This window comes from Nipponia nippon, unplaced genomic scaffold, assembly GCF_047370975.1.
Source record: "Nipponia nippon isolate SJK-2023a ecotype South Korea unplaced genomic scaffold, ASM4737097v1 scaffold_11, whole genome shotgun sequence".
Classification (NCBI taxonomy): domain Eukaryota; kingdom Metazoa; phylum Chordata; class Aves; order Pelecaniformes; family Threskiornithidae; genus Nipponia; species Nipponia nippon.
Window position 1 is genome coordinate 22100009 of NW_028262302.1, and position 20180 is coordinate 22120188.

The following is a 20180-nucleotide window of genomic DNA, read 5'->3' on the forward strand; positions in this document are numbered from 1 at the left end:
CATAGAAAATCAGACCTACCCCAGGGTACCCCTCTGGACGTGTAGAGTTCCACTGAAACCAGCAGGGATCTGTTTAAGGACATGCCTGCAGAGAGTATCTGTTATTCTATATTTACACAGTACCCAGCATAATAGGACATGAAACCTGATTAAAGCCTCCAAACGCTACTGACATGGAAATCAGTCTTGTTATTGACTCAACATGTCTGAATTTAGATGGAAGAGAGCTACTTTCAATTCCCAATTCTTTTATAGACTCTCTGCATAACCTAGCCAAGTCATTTAATCTCTATACCTCAGACACTCCTGTATTTAATGCAGAGAAAGTCAATCATTGATTAATTCCCTTCCCCCAGCCCCTTCTCTGGTTTTTGATTATAGGTTCCTTGGGGCAGACGGTGGCTCTTGTGGGGTGCCAGGACACCACCCAGCACCAGGGAGCTCTGGCAATCCTATAAATGATAAAATAATAATCAAGTTCAGTAGCACAGAAGCAGCTGTGAGTGCCCTAATATTTGTTCTCATAGAGTAATTTTTAAATTGAAAGCACACCTGGGACGATTCAGTTCCAGAAGAGGCTCAACCTGATCCTGGAATAATGACAACCCCAGCGTAACCTGAGCTACAGCACTGCCTTTAACAAAGTAAGAAAAGGTAAAATGAAGGGAGTCATAGATTTTTTACAAAATGTAAAGCAATATGGATGGATGTATGGATATAAACCTTAAATAAAATACCATCAGCCACACAGCTTTCCCTCTTCATGAGAACAGATGTGGAAAGCTATTATTATAATTTGCAAATAATGTTTCCCCCTTTATGTGTGTCATTGGAGCTTTTTAATGACATGTCTTCAGCTAGACAGTGTCTTATGTAACACTGTTATTCTGGTTTTATTTCAGACGCAATTGTTAGGTGACGGTTTTCCATGTAAAGGTTGTATTAATAAATAGCCATCAGTTACACAGCTAGTTATCTCTCAAAAAAATATTATTTTTGAAATCATGAAGAGGTTTCCTAGGTTAGAATATCTGCCGAAAGTTAAGCCCAGGAACAAGCACAGATCCCTGCAGGTATGCCATACAATTTGCACGGATGACCTTTATTAATACAAATCACTTAAATTAAAATGGACACGTGAGCTAATTAATAGTACGTTGATTGATAAACAAGACCTCGTTCATTTTATCCAGCCATTTGGTAATTACCTGCCTGACGTTGCAGCTGACTGGCGAGGACGCGCCCCTGCTCTAGGAACACTGTGGGTTTTGTGTGCGTTCTGGTTTACTGGTGAGTGGCTGTACCTTGGAAATAACAGCATTTCTGAGCCGTGGGATCTAAAGTTTTGTGTCTATCTGCATCACAGCTGGGATACAGTATGTATCAGTTTGTGCACAATGGGGTAAATATTATCTGCCATGTGATGCTACAGTAAATTCTCACATTATTTGCTGACCGTATATATTTTTTTCTTCTCTCCCCTATTTCCCCCCCACCATCTGACAGCGCTGGCAGCCTCCACGGCGCTCTGTAAGAGCGAGCACACTGCGACACTGTTGCAGGGGTTCCCTACAGCAGAGCCTTCCCAGTGCCATTGATCAAGCCACGAGCACTAGTTAAGTAACGCAAGGTTGCTCTAATTCCCTGACTCATCTCCTGTTCCCCCTGGAAATCCTAAACGTGGTGCTGGAAACCAAACTGCAGTCCTCTGACTGCAGCAGGACGAAGTAACTTTAATTGCTGAGTCACCACGTTGACCCACACAGCTCAAATTTCTGTTTACAGTTAGCAATAGTCGAAAATGCTCATTGTAATTGTATCACGGTGGAGGTACTAACTATACATTCCCTGGAAATGCATTCAGCCTGGCTTTCAGCTCGGGGCTCAGATTCCCCAAATCACTATTTGCATAATGTTTACCAAAAACACACTTCATTTTAAGTAGCCTTGAATTATTTTATTCTTGGGGTCCTTTTTTTTATGCATATGTCATCTTAGAGCTAATCAGCATTCTGCTCTTGCATTTGCAACTGCTGAGAAAGTCAGATTTTAAAAAGCCATAACTCCCCGACAATTTCTGCCCGTCAATAACTCGTACAAGCTGTCTGGGCATAGTAAGTAGCATGGGGGAAAACTGAAGATCAAATTATTCTCAGGTATGAATTAAACCTATTGCTTTGTAGCCACGGACACGTCTCCTTGCTCTGCATGATGAAATTCTCCTCATTATGTACTGCATGCTTTTACAAACGCTGCTGTCCTTCGGAGCATGATATATGTTTCTCTGATAGAAATCTGTGTTTTGCTACAGTGGCCTCACTATGCAACACTTCTGATAATGTTATCTCCGAGTCTCGCCGTTTTAGATGCAAACCTTTTGTTCTGGTCCACGACGTGACGTGGAATGTATTTGACGTGTGCCTGACTGCAGAGACAAATGGAAGAGTAGAAACACTCGTGTGCCACAGTTTGTTTCTAGAACTGATCTTGGCCAGTCAGCATTGTGTCAATGCGATTGCCATAATGCTCTTCCACTAGGAAAAATTATTCCTCTCGGATGCAGGGCAAACAGGAGTTGAGTGGGGATGTCTCTGCCACCCTTTCAAACTGGCTAGTAGATAAAAGTCTGCTTGCAATTCAAAGCAAAATATGAGAACAGATGAATGTAAATAAAGATGAAGGAAGAGGAGAGTCACGTCAGAGAAGACACAAATGAAAAGGCATGTGACCAGTCCGAAATACGAATGAGCTTCTGTTAAAAGAGCTCTCTTCAGTGACCTTCTTTCCTGCCATGTGACCAAATTCTTCAATCAGGCACTGTAAAGTAAAGGAATGCTAAAATTGCCTTTATTTTCATTTCAGATCTGGCCATGTTAGCATATACTTGCTGTATTCATTTATTGCACAAATAATCTCACTTTCTGCTGAAGTCAAAGGGAGTTTTTCTTGTAACCCCTCTCCTGGCTCTGCTCTGGGCTGCAGCAGTGGTGCCTGCAACCTTTTACAATCCCGAGGGCCTGGGGCCAGCCAGCTCCCTGCTGTTATCGGGCCCATCTGGGAAGGGAGCAAGTCATTTTAAAGCCAGCAAGTGGCTATGGAAGAAAGCTGGTGTCTGTGCAAGCTCTTGGGCTGAAGGGCAAATCTCTCTGAAAACAGCCAGCCCCAGAGTAAGCAGAGGAACCCTCTACTCTGGAGTCTATATTTAACCAAGCCAAATGTCCTAAAACAGGCATGGAGGGGTCCCGAGGTGGGTACCTGTGTCTATGCAGCCTCTTTAATTTATCAAAATCCTTGTGGAATCACAGACCCAGACCTGGAGGCAGCATTTGCTCGGTTGCACCCGGTGCCAAATGCAGCAATATGGTAACTCCTTCTTCTCCATCCCCCCTCACTTAGACTTCCAAGGCTCCCAGAAGAATTTCTGACGTGCTCCAACACTGAACAAAGCAATCTCTGATCTTAAGGGGAAAAAAAAAATGGGTTCAGTTTAATACAGGCAACTGGCAAAGATTCAAATTGCATCTTACTTTAGCCAAAGCAGTTCACCAATCCTGAGGAGAGATGTGAATTTTCAGCTCCAGTCAGATGCCTAATTATTCATTTCTCCTTATCTTGCTTTTAAAATCTTGCCAAGGCTGCACCCATCCCTGTATCTCTAGGCATTTGAATACCACTCAAGAAGCATCTGAACTCTTTGACGGTAGGCCTGTTTTCAAGTCACCACATAACCTCTCCAAAACCCCTGCAGATGACAGTGCACTGACAAAGCGCACCTCACCTTGGAACGATGCTGCCTCTTACCTGTAGAGGTACCACTCCATCCACCATACCTGGAAGGATCTCTGGGACCGTCAGCCTGGTCTCATGAGACAGGAGCTTGCCCTTTTCTAGGGGATGTTTAAGCAGAGCTACTGTGTGTGACAAATAATATCATCTTTTTTGCCCTAGGCAGAGCCCAAGATTGAATCCTCAATCTGTTACTGTCTACACAGTAGGGGCTTCCTCAAACTACTGAGTCTAAAATGAAAGTGAATGGGAAAGAGGGTGAAACATGTGGGTTGTGCAGCATAAAATTGGACTTTTCAAAAATTCCAGTTTTGTTTTCCTCCCAGATGTGTTCCCCACCCAACTTCCTCATCTTCCATTCTCTCCCCACCCATGTTTTCTGCAAAGATCCTTTTCGGAAACGCACCATGCACTTGTTTTCTTCAGACCTTGATTTCAGTCCCACTGAAGTCCGTGTCAGTCCTGAAGAAGGACGCGAGAGAATCACGTCTGAGCCCCAGAGGAAGGACACTCAGGCTTCTGGCAGGGCATCAATTATAAAGGCAGAACAGTTTTTTTTTTTATGTGCCACTTGCAATTAGAGGAGCGACCTGAGTGATGGATACCTCTTGTGCAGGCTTTCCACAGGGGCCAGATTCACCCCAGGTAAGGGTTAGCCCCACTGATGGCATCTTGTATGGCCTGGGAGAAGTGCTATACAAGCCACAGGAGTCATTTCTTAGCATATCATATAAGAGGACGCTATGGCTTCCTGTATCATCTCCCACTTTTAGATCTGCTTATCCTGTATCACTTATAAAAGTGATTATTGCTCATTACCTTTGGCTTCAAAAATGGCCACCTACAACTTTGGAGTACAGGACAAGTTGAGAGTGAAATTTATTTCAGTTCCCTCTCTTTTACCGGCGGCTTTGTACATGGGCTTCAGGTTGGGGCAAGAAAAGTTTAATGAAATTCAGATTGGGTAATGCAGAACCAAAGTGACTTTTTTAACCTTACAGACCTTTCTAAAACACAGCATTTTGTGTGATCCTTGGAGAGTGTGTGACACCAAAGCCCCTCTCTGAAGAGCCTGGCTGTTTTTCTCTTACGCTTGAGACAGAGCAGGCATCAGTGACATTGATACATAATTTAGTCACCACCTTCAGGGTACATTAAATTAGCAAATTCTCTAATTTGCTAGGAATTCGCATAGATGAATTGATGATTAAATAGGTGAAGAACCCAAATGGAGCAGTTTGTTGCTAATTTAAATGCTGTCTATGTCTAGACCACTCTCCTTGTTATATTCTAATTGACCTAATTATTTCCAAAACCACTCTTTTTGTCATTTCTTTTGCATTCAGATCATTCTGTATGGGGGCTGGATGTGGGAGGAGGGCTGTTCTGGTGTATTCCAACAACACAGAGTATTTTAAGCAGTGACTTTGGATAGCAGCAGCAGTGACTGGTTATGAAGCTGCAGAGCTCCACGTAGACCTGGGGAGAAGATTGTGGGCTACCTGTTTGAACTTCGCCGCCGTACAACCACATCCACTTTTATCACGTCTTAAGAATGAACACATCTCCAAAAAGGTCTTCTCATTTTCAGCGGAGTTTCAATATTAGTGCTCAGACATTTGATCGAGTTACTGCCATTTGACAAGCTAGCGCTTGTCAGCCCAACTGAGCTGGGCAACTGTTATAACCGTGTGCACGCTTTGCCTCTTGTAAAGGCAGTGGAATGGCACTTCTTGTGGTGGGGAAAGCAAAACTGAAATAGCGCGCAGTTGCTGTAGGGAGCTATTGTTACTGCTTGTAGGAGCAAGTACCCGCAGAGTTACCACATCTCAGCTGACATGAGGTAGCTTGTTCACTCGCAGTAACTGGATCGTGCATCTGAGCCCTGCAGAGTCCTGGGTTTCCCTCAAATAATAGTATTATCTTTAATTTATAGTAGCAATAACATCAGGTGTAGGGTGAAGGAAAACTGAACGTTAAAACACATTTCTAGTCCTCTAGAACCTCTATTTTTAATGTCAGAAAAAAACCCAGACCACCTGTAGATACTGTGCATGGAGAATCCACCACGGTCACTGGTAAGCCGTTGCAGTGGATCATCATCTGCCCTAAAAACACGCTCTACACATTCAGGCTGAACTGAAAAAGTTTCACCCTCCAGCTCCTGGTCCTGTTTTACCTTTGGCTGTTGGATGATCACCAGAAGTTACGTACAATCATCAATGGAGCCAGAATGGCTGTAATTACGTTTAACTCTTCTAGACCACACCAGCAGATATCAACATGCGTGACCAAAGTAGTCTCTCCTTTCCCTCATTTAGGGAGAGAAACTGAGGCGAGGGCAAGAAAAATGACTTGCCCAGGGTCGCACACAAAATCAGTGATGGTGCAAGTAAGGGAACCTGGATGGCCTGGTTCAGGGATCATCTCATCAGGCAGGAACATTTTAACCAAAGCTCATGCTCTTTAGCCTGTCTTTCACTGACTTTAGCTGAATTACCCCTGGCTTAGATCTGGTGGCTGAGAGAAGAGAATGAGGTTTAAGATACATAAAACGGCATTTTGTTATCCCTTGTGGCTGCTTTGATTTTTCTCAGCTTTCTGTAGCTGGAGACATGTCAGTCAGATGCCGTGCCAGATGTTTCCCACAAACTGTCACATAAATGAAATAGCTGGAGCGAGGTAGGAACGTACCCGATTGCTGACTGGCTGCCAGCGCCCGCTGACTGCGTTCGGCAAACCACGGCTCTGCTCTCCTTCCAGTCAACCTCAGGGGACCTGCCCATCCGAGAGACGTGGAGCAGATGGTGATGGCCACAACGACTGGGAGAAGACAACTAAAGTGTCCCCCCTGGACCCGGCTGCCCCTTTTCCTCACTCCCAAACATTCCGGACCCCTTGGCAAGGGCTGGTCGGTGTGGGGCTCGTTTAGTGGCAGCACTGAAGACCTAGGCAGAAGGGCAGTTGCACAACCGTGGACAAGAAATAGCCCAAAGCTTGTTGGTGTGAATGCTCAAAAAAAACCTTCTGACAATTTCCCCAGTAAAGTTTCTTTTCCAAATCCAGAGTGCCAGACGGGTGTTTCCTTTAGATAGGACTACACCTGGATCTGGGGCTTTATAGGAGGTTTTCAGCTCACAGAGCAGTGGATGTTTTCTGTCACATCAAGCCATCAGAAATTTCTGTCATGTACTCATTTCTCAAATTAAGTGCATGAGAAGATGGTGCAGGCAGCCAAGTCTCACACAGATCCGGTCGTGTACTGCCAGATCTTTACATGCTGCCACTGACCAATGCAACCAGCAGCCAAAAGCGGCTTGCTAAATCCAGAAACCTCTTCTGGAGCTGGTGCATGATGCAGATGCAGAACGTCCCACCTCCCCTGCGGACCACCGGCCAGAGGCTCCCCAGCCTGGCCCCTGAATTCCTGATCCCACCGTGCTACCACCGATAGCAGGGAAATGGGTCCTTTCCTTTCCTTGAGAAAGTCTCTCCCTTCCCACCCTTGGACCCCTCAGTTCTTGTGGGTTTCATCCAAGAAATAAACACTTTTTTAGGAAATTTAGAGATAAAAATCAGTGTAACAGCAGCTCTGTCCTTCCAGTGCTTTGTGCATTACTCACTGCACCTTCAGATGTATCTTAGGAAGTCTGTGATTTAGGAAATCAACTGTCACCTGAAACAATATCCTACATAAACCCTCTAAGTGCATCCGTGATCTCTCCTCTGGCCATCAGACTCCCCTCCTTTTTCTGGTACTTCAAGGAGCTCTTAGGTCTTTTCCAGGCTTTCTATGTTAGTCCTCTGCTCATCTGCTATGATCAAATTGCAGAGAAATTGGTGAAGGTATTTGCAGATAACTTTTTTTTTTTTTTTTTACTTATAGGATGATTTTTCGTTTATGATTTTCCCAAATCCTGGGAACTAAAATTCTTTTTATGTGTGCACAGTATTTTTCTCTGAACAATATTTCTGCATGCAATTAAAAAACCCTGATTCTGTACATTTTATAAATAAAGCCTCTAGACTTATATTTAGATTACAATGATCTCTTGGGCATGAACTGTCTTTCCAGTCTCTATTTATGAAGCACACAACACAATAGTAACAATAAAAACAATGTCATCTAGTTGCATTCAGACAGTAAAGATCTATTATCAGCTATATCTGGATATCCTCCTTTCATCAGCGGAATGTGAAAAAAAAACTTCCATGAAAATTTCTTACTGAAGAAAAGAATTAGATTTCCAACAAAGAGAAATATTCTTGGGAAATTTCAGTTTTACTCATCTTGTCGTTGTTTTTGTTGGAAAACTGGGCACCTTAAATCCCTCGCAAAAAGTTCTGTTCAAACAAAACTTAGGGGTTTGGCATGCTGAGGTAAAACCCCATAATTTTTGCTTTCAGCCCAAAGCTGCCAACAACAGAGGATGTTTTTTAATTAAAAATCAGAAATTCCTCTTGCTATTCTTTTGTTTTTCAGCAAAAACTGCCGAACAACATTTTCTTGCCAACTCTAGTGCAAATAACCTCTCCTCTGGTTTTGACAACTTCCTTGGGATTATGTTGCTTTATTTCAAGTTATTCCTTGTTTTCTTTCCTCTACCTTAATGCCAGCACTGGCACCAAAGCTTCCCTTAATGATGACATATGTTCCTCGCTCATTCAGAATATGATCTAACTCTTTATATAGAGCATCTGTTTATTTATCTGTGGGACATGTGGCTAGAACATAAACTTGAATGAGCTGTGGGAAAGGCCAATTTTAAATATGAAAATAGACTAACATTGGTGTACTTACAGACACTCGCAACTCCCTAATTTGATTACTAGTCACAGAAAATGCTTAGACATTCTCATGACAATTAGTATAAACATTATTCTTTCCGTTGGAAAAAAATATTATCATAGCTGGACAAATAAACTGACCCACAACTTGAAAATTAATGTCATTTCAAAATTGCCTTTGAAGGCACAATTCAGTAGCGGTGGTTAATATTCTCAGCTGTCATCGACCGTGCGGTAATTAGTTTCAGTTCTAATGAATATTTATTTATATGAACAACGTACAAGCATTGCAAATATCATATGTATTTGACCACAGTTTATGACGATGATATTGTATGATTGCATGTATGTATTTATTATTATTACATGAATATTTCATAGATCAGTGTAAAATGTAATTACACCCTACTATGTTTGCTTAATGTCAGTGTCAACAGTTTGATCGAGATTAGCATAAGATCAAATAATTTTCTCAAAGCAGACCCAAGTTTCTCATCTGTGGTATCAGGATCAAGATTTTGGGGATCATAAATCACAGTAAGGTGCTCAGGGTACTTGACATTTTCCACAGCTTGAATCGCTTGATAGAAAACTTTTCCTCGGGTCAAAGGCAAACATGGGGGGGGGGGGGGGGCGGGAAAGCAAGTTGAGTTTTCTTGAATGTTTAATCCTAGAAGAATCGAAGAGACAGAGCATTTAGTTATTGAGTGTGATGCAAAGGCCTGCAGTCCATTTAAAGACATTTGTCCATCATTCATGCTAGTTTCAGGAAGAGTCCTAAATACAAGAAATCTTTGTATCCTGCTGTCAGTGAGGATAAGATATCGTTTCATCGCATGCTAACACCTGAACTCTCTATTACATCAGTTGTTTAAAAATTTCCCATTTGCCTGAAATGTTGGAAGCTCTCCATAATCACAAATATCCCTTAAAAATGAAAGACCAGAGGCAAAATAAAGCACTGCTTTCTATTTTTGTCAGTGTTTACTTTGTTCCGTTGTTCGCATGTCATACACGAAGCCATTTCAGTTTCCTCCGTCAAGACAGTTTCTCTTGCAGTTTCAGTGTCTTTCTTGCAAAGCAAGACAGCAGAGAAAACATGTTTTAAAAATAGGAAAATGTGATTGTGAAACCACAAACTTGTGTTTTGTACAGAAGAGAGGTGAAGATGGTCAGAGAGAGGTACTGCACAGAAATCCCTTTAATCTAAGTTTTGAATTTACAAAGTCTTACTAAAGATGAAACTCTTCACTTTTATACTCATACCAGCCTTGGTATCAGAACCTGTGTACATTTGTGTGTGGGAGATGATTTCTCAATATTATTCAGCTACATAATTTCCCTTTTTTCTTGTGATTCCCCATTTTCAGCACCTTTAATTTGCTGGCAATGCTGCCCCAAATTGACAATCATTTCTGAAACAATTCTGCTGAGATCCTAAATCATGAAGATTTCACTTGATTAATCCGTCAGAGCTGCAATGCCAAGGCAGCACTGTGGGACTCAGCTCAGGTCCATTGCTGGCTTGGTCTGTTTTGATGTTGCTCAGAGTATGGGATTTCTTTTTAGCGCTGATGGGATGGAGGGGAATGCGAGGTGGAAAAGAAATCCTTTCCAGGTTCACAGACAACTTGCCTTTCTGAGCTTCTTAATTGTGAACTGTGTGCCAACATTGTCTACTCGTTGCTCTTGACAAACTCTGAATGATGTATACGGTTTTGCTTAGGACTTGACATTTACCAGCCTTCCCTGTGTGGAAGGCAGAACCTCGTGTGTTCTGCAAGGGGCATATTCCCACCAACAAAACCTGCTGCTACTGTTCCCGGTCCCATTCCCCTGAGCATTACGGACCCAGACCACACATGGATTTCACGAGAGGTGGGTGGCAGAGGCGTGGGAAGGGCTTCTGAGGTTTGGGATGCTGAGAAACCCCATGGAGGGAGCCATCTGATGGTCAGAAATCTCTTTTGAGGCCATGAGTGGTGTGCTCTCTTGGAAGAACTGATGGATCTTTGTTGCTTTTCGGAAATGATTTGGTTTGGAAAGGTTCTGGAAAAGGAGGCAGGATTTGTCTTTGCCTCAAGTCCTTCTAAGTCATCTTGGCTCATGAGGTTGAGATGGTTCCCAGGTGTTTGGACTGAAACCACCACCCAAGGTGACTGCATGCACGCAGTTTGTGACATGATGTGCACAGTGCCTGGCACAGGCGCTGTAACGCATGGAGTTATGCTGAGAGAGTGCCCAGACCCAATGTCTCCGATATTTACCTCTATAAGGCCACTGGCTACCAAAGCCTTGAAAGGTGCTTGGCAAGAAGATGCCAAGAGCCACAAGCTTTCCAGGCACTGCTGATTTTGGGGTTGCATAGCACTCTGTGCTTCCTTTCACGTGGGCTGTTTTTCTTGGTGTAACAGGTTGATTTCAGCACTTTGCTATCTTGCTTCTATCAGCCATTCCCATAATCGCCGCATAGCCAGCACCATTATAACTTCAGCTGCTAAGCCTTAGGTTCTTCTTGGTTTTGATCTTCCTATCCTTTTCCCTGTTTCAAATCCCAAAGGTCCGTCCTCGCAAAGAACGGTCCTTTTCTCATTGTGCTACTGCTTGTTCTGCAGCTGAATCTTTCCCTGCTGCTTCCCTGGTGCTTTGCATCTAAGGCACAACACAAAGACATGCAATGCAACGTGCTCCCTCCTTATTCTTATAGATTGATGTTGAAAGGAGTGCTGCATGTAAGATTTTAATCAAGAAACTGCAGTAAGTTTATGAGCAATATACATCTCTCTTAATTTGGCCAGCAATGAAAATATGGTTGGCAGGGGGAAAAAAGAAAACTCCTTCTCTCTCACCAATGTACTTTCCAACATGAAAAAAAGGATTTTGAATAAAGTGGCAATATGGATGCATTTGAAACTGCGAAATGTGATTCTTAATTGCTCATGATTGTCTCTCCAACAACTGGTAGGTTAACCACGGCAGGCTGACAGCCTGTACTAACTGACAATCAATATTGTTGAAACGCAGAACCTTTGCCTGCGAGACACAAAAACATTTCATTTTCAAACACTACAGGACATCTGCTTCTGGAGAGAAAAAGTTGCTTCTTCTCGGCAATATGCACCGACTTGTAACTTATTTTTTCTCCTTGCTCGGAGGAAACAAAAGTCTTCTTTATACCATACCCTTTCCACTAACCTGGCAGCTATCCAGTGTGGGTTTAAACAGATGTTCTGGAAAAAAATATGGCATATACAAATGAGATGGAATCCAGCAACTCAGTCATGAATTATTACAGATCTAAAATACGAAGGGCTAAATTCTTCCCAGATACACATTCTATATAATATTTGGCACTAGATGCAAGAACAGCACACAAACAAATAATTAATACCCTCATTATAATAATTACTATATATTTAGCGCAAAGACCCCAGGCTGGCTCAAACCCTTCGCATTAAATACTGTACAGATGCATGTTCAGGCTGAGGAGTTTACATTCAAATGGCTGCATGCACCAAGGACTTAGATATGTAACTAACTTGTGCATGTTTACAGGATTAAGCCCCACATGCGATTATATTATTGGCAACAACGGGCTTTTCTTGCTTTCCATGCTGCAGCCTTTGAATAAATCACACAGTAACGAACGATTTGATGTTAAGAGGAAAGAATTTGAGTCTTGCTGCATGTAAGCCTACTAAGCCTTAGGGCTGCCACAGGGTTAGAAGCTTAGTGGTAGAAATCATATGGACACACACTTCATAAATATATATTACACACAAGGCAATGAAACTGATAAAATTATCTTTTTAAATGCTGAAATGCATCGTACGGTCTCCTGATGTGAAGGGCAAACACCTAAGCCCTGAGCTCTGGTAACGCTCCCGGGACGACCTGTAAAAGCAGCGGGGAAGAAGAGCTGGTACCACGCGATGGGCCAACTGCGAGGTGGGGACGAGGGATGCCGGTAGCTTTGGGAAAGGCACAAACAAAGACATTCTTTTTAGCTTTTACTGATATAATATAAAAAATATGATCTGATGGACAGAATAATATTTAAGGGCAAGTGTACCTGCATGATCTATGGAGACCCCGCTCTTCCCATGCTTCTGGGTGAATCCTCATCTCCCATATTCTGCCTGAGCTCCTGGTGGCTGGGAGTGCACCTACCATAACCTGCTTTTCTTCAAAGTTTTCCTTTTTAACTTTTCCCATTTTTCCTCCTCCCTCACCTTACTTCATCTGAATTTGAAATGAATTTGCTTCAGGCAACTCTGGTATGCTTTCAACGAAATCTGCTCTCCCAAAAACCAACCCCCCTTTTAAATAGCCCTGAGAATGTATAGCAGCGAAGCCCAATACTTATGAAAATAAACTAAAAAATCACTTTTTTGAGTATTCACAAAGGACATTTGATTACTTGACAAATAATTCTGTTTCCTATTGTTGTTATTGCTGAACAAAATAAAATGAAAGATGTTGGGGAGATGCCAGGGTGAGGAGTGGGAGGGATTCATTCATCCCCATTTTCCCGGCTGCTTTTCTTTTCAGTATCTAACTTCTCATCATTTCATCAACTCCAGAAAATTTACAGGGAAATGAAAGTACAGCAAACTCGAGCTTTCCTACCCCCATACCTTTTGAAATGAGACCTCACTTGATGGGTTGCAATGGAGAAATAATGAGAAAATCTAAATGGGGAAGATACAGAACTGGGCAGGTTTTTTTTTTCCCCTGGAGTCAAGGTGAAACACTAAACATCAGAAATCTGCTAAATCCAAGGATATCAGAGAATCAGCATCTAAGAAATATCCCAAACATGGCTGGAAAAACTGCTGCATTTGAAACACCGTGAAAGAAATACAACCTACGCTTTTCTTTCCAGGAGTGTGAGAAGCCTGTTCTTTCTTTTCCCCGCTGCTGCCTGTTGCTGCTACACGTAGTTTTTGCCCGACTGCTGCAAAGAGCTGGGCTGACCCCAAGAGCAGTGCTGCTCGCTGCCGGTGCCCTGTGCCAGGGGCAGCTGTTTTGGCGCTGGGGAAGCGGAGGTGCCGGCACTGCCCGCGCCAGCCCGCATCGCTGCGCGCACCCTCCCGGATGCACACAACCACACAGACCCACCCAGCATCCACGTGTACTTTATGTCTCTGCAGAAATGCTGGTGAACGGCCACGCAGACACGGGTTCGTTACATACCCTTGAGCAATTTTAACAATTTTAACTACAGAAGAAGGAGCTGAATTGAACATGCGGGCTGACTGCTGCAAACTGCCTGGTTCTGGTTACAAGCTCAAGAAACCAAGTGAAATAAAGCACAAAGCTTAGCGTATCCTCTCTAAGCCAGTGAGCAAGTCAGGCTTAGCGGGTTATTTGATGATATTTGACTCTCCTTCTATATGAATAACATCTGCAAATACGCTGAGTCCCTTTGGAATGGTTTTTGGTTTAAAAGAATTTGTTATTTAGAGCATTTCAATCAGTCACTCCCTGGCTTGCTGATTTGGCTGGTCACAGTGTCACGTTTGAGCCTTCCCATTCCCTGCCTCAAAAAACATCATTCTCATAATACTCAGGTGTTTGTTATAGAAGCCTCCAAAGACAACAGGAGAGAGCCCTGATACTATAAGCCTACTGCTGGGGGTTGGAAATGAGGATGATGCTAAAGCAGGGAAAGCAGACAAAATTAAATTAAGAAAAAGATCCAATTTCCAAAACTCCACTGGCTACATTTAGATTTCTCAGCAGCAGCCAGCTCAGCGTTAGGCTGCTTCACACGTGTCCTGCCCTGTGTCCATACATCCACCCGGCTGCTGTGGCAAGGCCAGCCATACCGGCAGCTTTAAACATCCCAGCCATCCCAAAGGCTCTTCCTGAACATCAGTGTCTGGTCTTTTAGGAAAGAGCTCAGGCAGAGCTGTTTGCCTTTTTCACACCAGTCAAGTCACAGGAAGGAATTAGGAGGACAATGCTAGAAAAACTGATGGCCACCACACCTACCTCCATCATCTCCACTATACGTCTCAAGGGCTTCTGCAACTGCTGCCAGCAGCAGAGTGAAAGCAAGCTTTCTTCTGTATCTTGATCTAGAGATAATAATGTAAAAAAGACCATCCTGGGGCAGACCAAAGGTACACGTAGTCTAGTGTCTTCTCCCCAGCAAAAAACAGCAGTGATGTGGAGGGATGAATGTGAGAACAGGGTGAGCAATCAGTGATACTTCCCCAGAATATTCTTCACACTGTCAACACTGTGTGGCTTTCTAAGCCAAACCAGTGTATTGCATTTTAACACCTTTTGGTGAATTTATTGACCGTGAAATTTTCTCATGGTCCTCCAAACCCATGCAGTCTTGGCATCTTGAAGGTGCTGTACCAAGGAGATCCACACCTTGACTACAACTCCGCAAAGAATCACCTCCTTTAATTCATCCAGAATCTACCATCTTGCCAAGTTTATCTGCTGTCCCTGGTTCTTATCCTGGAAGAAAGAGGGAAGGGCTGATCTCCCCATACTGGTCCAATCCTGCAGGCTCCTGCCATCCTTCCCTGAGCTGCCCGACACCGAGGCTGCAAGAGCTGTCCCTCTGTGACAACCCTGCGGCTACGCGGGTGTGCAGGTCAACATCCCACTGGTGTGGACAGCAGGTTTGGGATTAGGAATGGTCTCGGACACAAGCTCAAAGACATCCTCCTGCCTGGGAAGGTCTTAAGCCTCACCCAGGCAGCATGGCTTTAATTCATCAGTGCCTGGGAGAAGCACAGACACACAAGTGTGAGGCACCGCACGAGCACCAGCAGCATGGCAGCAGACGGATCAGCCTGCACGCCAGCCTCTCTATGTGTTTAGACAGACAGCAATGTTTTGCAATCATAATTTTTCCACAATTTGCCCAACCTTACCTCCTCTTTCCTTCCTGGCTTTAAGGTAAGCAACCTTAAAAGCAGCTCCTGAAGTGGGCAGAGGCTAAAGAAGAAAGTCCCAGAAAAGACATCTGGGCCAGGAGAGGTGGGAGGGAGCACATGCCCGTACGCACCATCACCAGCCTGCCTGAAAAGAGAACTAATATCATTTGTGTGGGATTTTCCTCCCCCTCCCGCAGATCAAAAGGACAGCAGCAATGCAATCTGCTGTTTGTGTAGGAAATGTGTCAGAAGAGGGAAGGAGGGGATACACATGGGAACATCTGCTCTAAGAAGCCACTTGAAAATTAACCATTTAGGTCCCGATCCAGGGAGCACCTGCCTAGCGCTAAGCCTCAGTGACACTGGGGCTGCGCGCGTTCACGGCACCTTCTGCAAAGTCCTGGAGGAGGATGAGGATGATGAGCAAGTCTTCCTCTGGCTTCCTCAGACTGGGCTGATGTAGGCGGAGCAGAGCCCTCCTGGTGCTGCTGGGCAGGTATGCGCAAGGGTCACTCCACCAGCTGCGCTGAAGATGTGGGAAGAGTTGTGCATGGCTGGAGTCACTCATCTCCATCCAGGCACACCTGAACAAGTGCAAGATTTGCAACTTGGCTCCCTGAGTCATTGGTGCCAAGAGCAGGGCACTGGGGAGATGGGACTTTTTATCTCATTTGTCTATCGGGCTTTAAGCACCTAAAACCTCCCTTCTCCTGCTCCGCTCGTTACTCTCTCTCTCTCTTTCTGCAGCAGCTGGACCTGGCAGCCACAGCTGAAGAACCCATTGCAGAAAGTTAAGGGTGGGAGCAGCACATCCTGGCTTTTCTCTCCTGTCTGTGACTATTACAGGTGCCCTGGTCCCTCACAGCCACCCCTGGTGCCCTTTGCATGAAAACTTGTCGCTGGAATAAAATATTTGCTGACCTGGCTTTGTAACACCACCAGACGCAAAGATAAGTACAACGGAGAAAAAGAAAAAAAAAAAAAAGGTTGTATTCTTTCTTCCTTCTTCGTGTAAAATTAAAAATCTCACATTGTCCCAGTGCAACGGAGTCGAGCACAAAAGGGAAAAAACAGCCCTGTGTTGTTCTAGGCCAGGCGCCAAAACAACTTGTGCGAATTTGTGCTGGCAGCGGCGTTCTCCGGCAGAGGGTCCACGCTCGGCCACGGCAGAGTCGTAACCAGCGACCCTGCCTCCCCGGTCACTGAGTCACCTTCCTCTTAGCCCCCCGCCACCCTGAGCCTCCCGTGCACTTAAGCAAAGGGGTTTTTTTCTTTTATTTATTTGGTGCATCCTGTAAAATGTGTCCCATGACTGCCATTTACTACCCAGGGTGGCATACGAAAGACTGCCGTCTCTGTGAAAACATCAACCTTAACCCGGTTTTGGACACAGTCCAACAAATCCTTTACCCACAGAAATACTTTTACACAAGTATTTAAGTCAACAGGATTCCTTGCATGAGTAAGGGATTGTGGGATTTAGCCTTTGCCCATCTTATTTTTCCAGTAAATAAAATGTACTTTTTTCAGCCTCTCTAGAGAACTTCAGGATTTTTATCCTTTCGCTGCTCTTCAGGTTTTGCCTATTTCCCCAGAGCTCCCTATCACTTCAAACACCATTTAACTTGCAATTTCTTTCTTTCCAATCTCTCCTCTATATAAATCTCTCTACATTTGCCCACCTTACCTGTAGACATGAGTTAAATCGGCAATTTGATCTCCTAGTTAGGAGAGAGAGATTGTTTGGATTTCAGTTTCTGCATCAGAGCCGGTCTTCTCGGTATTGATTCTGCATCAAATGCTGGAAGAGCTGCAAGACTTCAGGTGTAACTCCCAATAATCAAACGAATTCCAGGGCTTTTTTATCATAACTGATCTTAAAAGGACCTCTGCTTTCCTTTTCTTTCCCTGCCTTCTTACAAGTCTGGTCTAAATGTGAGTAGCCACAAATCCTCCCCCATATTCATCCCCATGACGCAGCAGAGAGCCTGAGAGTATCCCAATTACAAAGGTGTAGTTTGAACGTTGCTCTGGACTTAAGCTGGAGGCTATCTCTGCTTCACTCAGCTGAAAATAAGTACTTAGCCTTTTGGACTATGGAATTAAAGGCAGACATGAGCAGCAGCACATCACTTTGTGTACGCTGCTGGCTACGCAAACTAAGGTCCTACAGTCGCTCCAGCCAAATGGACCATCTAGGCACATCCTCAAGTCTGGGTGTTGAAGGTCAGCCAAACTAAAGGAGATGTAAAAACCACGGGGTTTTGGCCCGCAGCTGCTTCTTACGCAAATCTCCAAGTCCATTTGGTGTTACTTTTAGTTTAGTGCATTTCCACGACAGTGGTCCATTCATCCCTCCCTGCTTTGGCCAGGTGACATCCTACCAGTGACGCCCGCAGGTCCCCAGCAAGTGATTACCATTCCAGGTCATTTCCTTTCACTTACTAACTGTTACGGGCTGACCTCCACCTAAGCACGGTGCTGAGCGTCTTTTGGAAGCCTTTTTTCCAAATGCTCTTTAATAACTGTCACCGGGTTGGCCAGACAAGACTGACACTTTGCAAAAGCATCAGAGGTATGTCTTAATTAGCTGGTATTTTTTCCCAAGCTTTTGCACATTTGCTGACGTCTCCACTATCCCATATTCTGAGGCATTTCATTTCCAAGGGCAAACTACTAAAAACCTTCTCCTCTGTGGGTGCAGGTGGAGCTCAGGCTCTTCGCTGGGCTGCAGGAGGAACTCGGTAAGGTAACAGCCTGGATCTGAAACTGCAGCCTGAACCCCCGATGTTGTGAACTCTGTCACTTTGTTGCACGGTGAAGCCATGATGCAGGAGCAGAGTGTTCAGTACACAAGTACGGGCTCTGAAATCAAAACGCTTCCACAAGCAAAGGGGTCTACCTGCAGCTAAATTCAAACCTACTCCTCAGTTTCAGGGAGCCCCTTCCCCCTTACTACACCTTCACCTGGGCGCTAAGCGCTCGTCTCCCCATAGACCCAGTCGGGCGACCAGCTTTAAGTATCCAACACCCGGGGAAGCTTAATGTTATTCACATATTTCAGTAATTCATTAAAACAGGACTTGCACCGAGAGTCTAATTAAGACCAAAGTTCCACATTCATTTCCAGAGCAGTAAAAGGCAAGTTATGTAAACTCGCAGCAAGTACTTCTTCTTTTACCAGAAGAGCAAGATAAAAGCATAAAACGCATCCATAGGCAAAACAGTAAAGGAGGGGAGCAAATGTTTTGGCAGACAGTACATAAAAGAAGGAAGTCTAGAAAGATATTTTTATTTGCATTTCTTACATGACATTCTCTGGACTTCCCCTCCACCTGGAATACATCAGGGGGAAGCGGAGCAACCAGTGTGATGGCTACTATACAGCCCTGAGACAAAAGCAGCTCTTTTTGCCTAGAAAAATGGTCTGTCTTGTTCTCCCCATCCCCAGCTTCCCATTTCTCTCTCCATTCCTGGGGGCTGGACTGCTCTCAGAGGCGCGGGTTTGGCACCCAGGCTCCCAAAGGAGTCAAGCAGAGGCTGGGAGCACGCCGAGCCCAGCTTCTCTCTACACAGAGCTCCCAGACTCACCCCAAAATCCTTCCTACCCAGTGCTGCCTCTCCCCAAATCCTCATCCCAGCTCCTCTGACGAGGCTAAGGAGAACGACACCAAAGAAAGGTTGAGGCATGGTGGAGAGGACAGATACCCATGCTAAAGGGACTCAGTATGTTTAAAAATGGGTAGTTTATGTACCTGGAGACAGAAATAGTGTTTGTAATAGAAGTGTGGCTCCTTGAGCCAGGGAAGCAGTTCTAGTCCCGAAGGACAGCACGAAAAGGATACAGAGGGGAAGAAGAAAATGTCCAGGGAGGGTAGGGAAGGGGGCTAGAAGATGACGCCACTGTGAGTGCTCCAAATTACAGAGGGTCTTGGAGGTGCGAACAAGGAGCTGGGTTTTGATTCGCTAGGTGATAAAAGGATAAAGAAATAGCAGAGGTGATTGCTGTAGCTATCTGGATGGGTTCAAGAGGGCAGAAGTGGGCATCGCTAAGGCCAACATCAAAGAGATTGTAGCAATGACGGTGTGAACTGTGTAGCACTTGAAGGTTTTAGTATGGGGAGTGGAGAAAAGTGAGATGTTTGGGATTTTATTTTTTTAACTTGCACCTGGGATGCTTCTGCTTGTTTGTATTTGCTCAGGCTGGGTTGATTTGGAAACCTCATGCAAAAGCAAAAAATCAAGAGAAGACCGAGATTATATGCCACACACGTGGGAAAAGATAAGAGTCTTTTTATGCCCTGAAATTGCAGATTTATCTAACGGGGATCACAACACTTATTCTAAGAATATGTTTGGCCAACCCCACCAGTCCCAAGAGAGGATCCTGCTTAAGAGACTTTTTACAGACAGTGGGACAGGTACACCAACTCTCTGCCTTAAAAAGCTCAGGGTAATAGTTGGAGGTAAAACTGATTTATCCTGGGACAAGACATTTTCTGAGGAACTGCTGCTAATCTGGCACCAAAACACCACTAGTACTAAGCCCTTTATTCTAGGTTATATTTTTGCTTAGCAAGGGTTTCCATTGTGAGATTTCCCAGTTCTAATCTAGCAAAACACTTCTGCAGAATTTAGCCCTGTTTTCTTCTGGGAGTTACTAAAATAAAGTTCATTGTTAACACAGTGTATTATTTGCTTACA

At 44.3% G+C, this 20180-nt stretch overlaps 1 long non-coding RNA gene across 6 annotated transcripts; it reads right to left on the minus strand.

The window, feature by feature from the left end:
• Positions 1-8830: 8830 nt before the first annotated feature.
• On the minus strand, positions 8831-17481 carry LOC148056868 (uncharacterized). Of its 6 annotated transcripts, none has more exons than XR_015702192.1 (6): positions 17164-17481; positions 15864-16002; positions 15474-15617; positions 14572-14657; positions 11770-11804; positions 8831-9244 (listed from the first exon to the last, which is right to left on the minus strand). It is a non-coding gene; the product is annotated as an uncharacterized LOC148056868 (long non-coding RNA). The 6 variants fall into 6 exon arrangements; XR_015702191.1 differs by having other exon boundaries at positions 15474-15621; XR_015702196.1 differs by lacking the exon at positions 15474-15617.
• Between the last annotated feature and the right edge of the window lie 2699 nt (positions 17482-20180).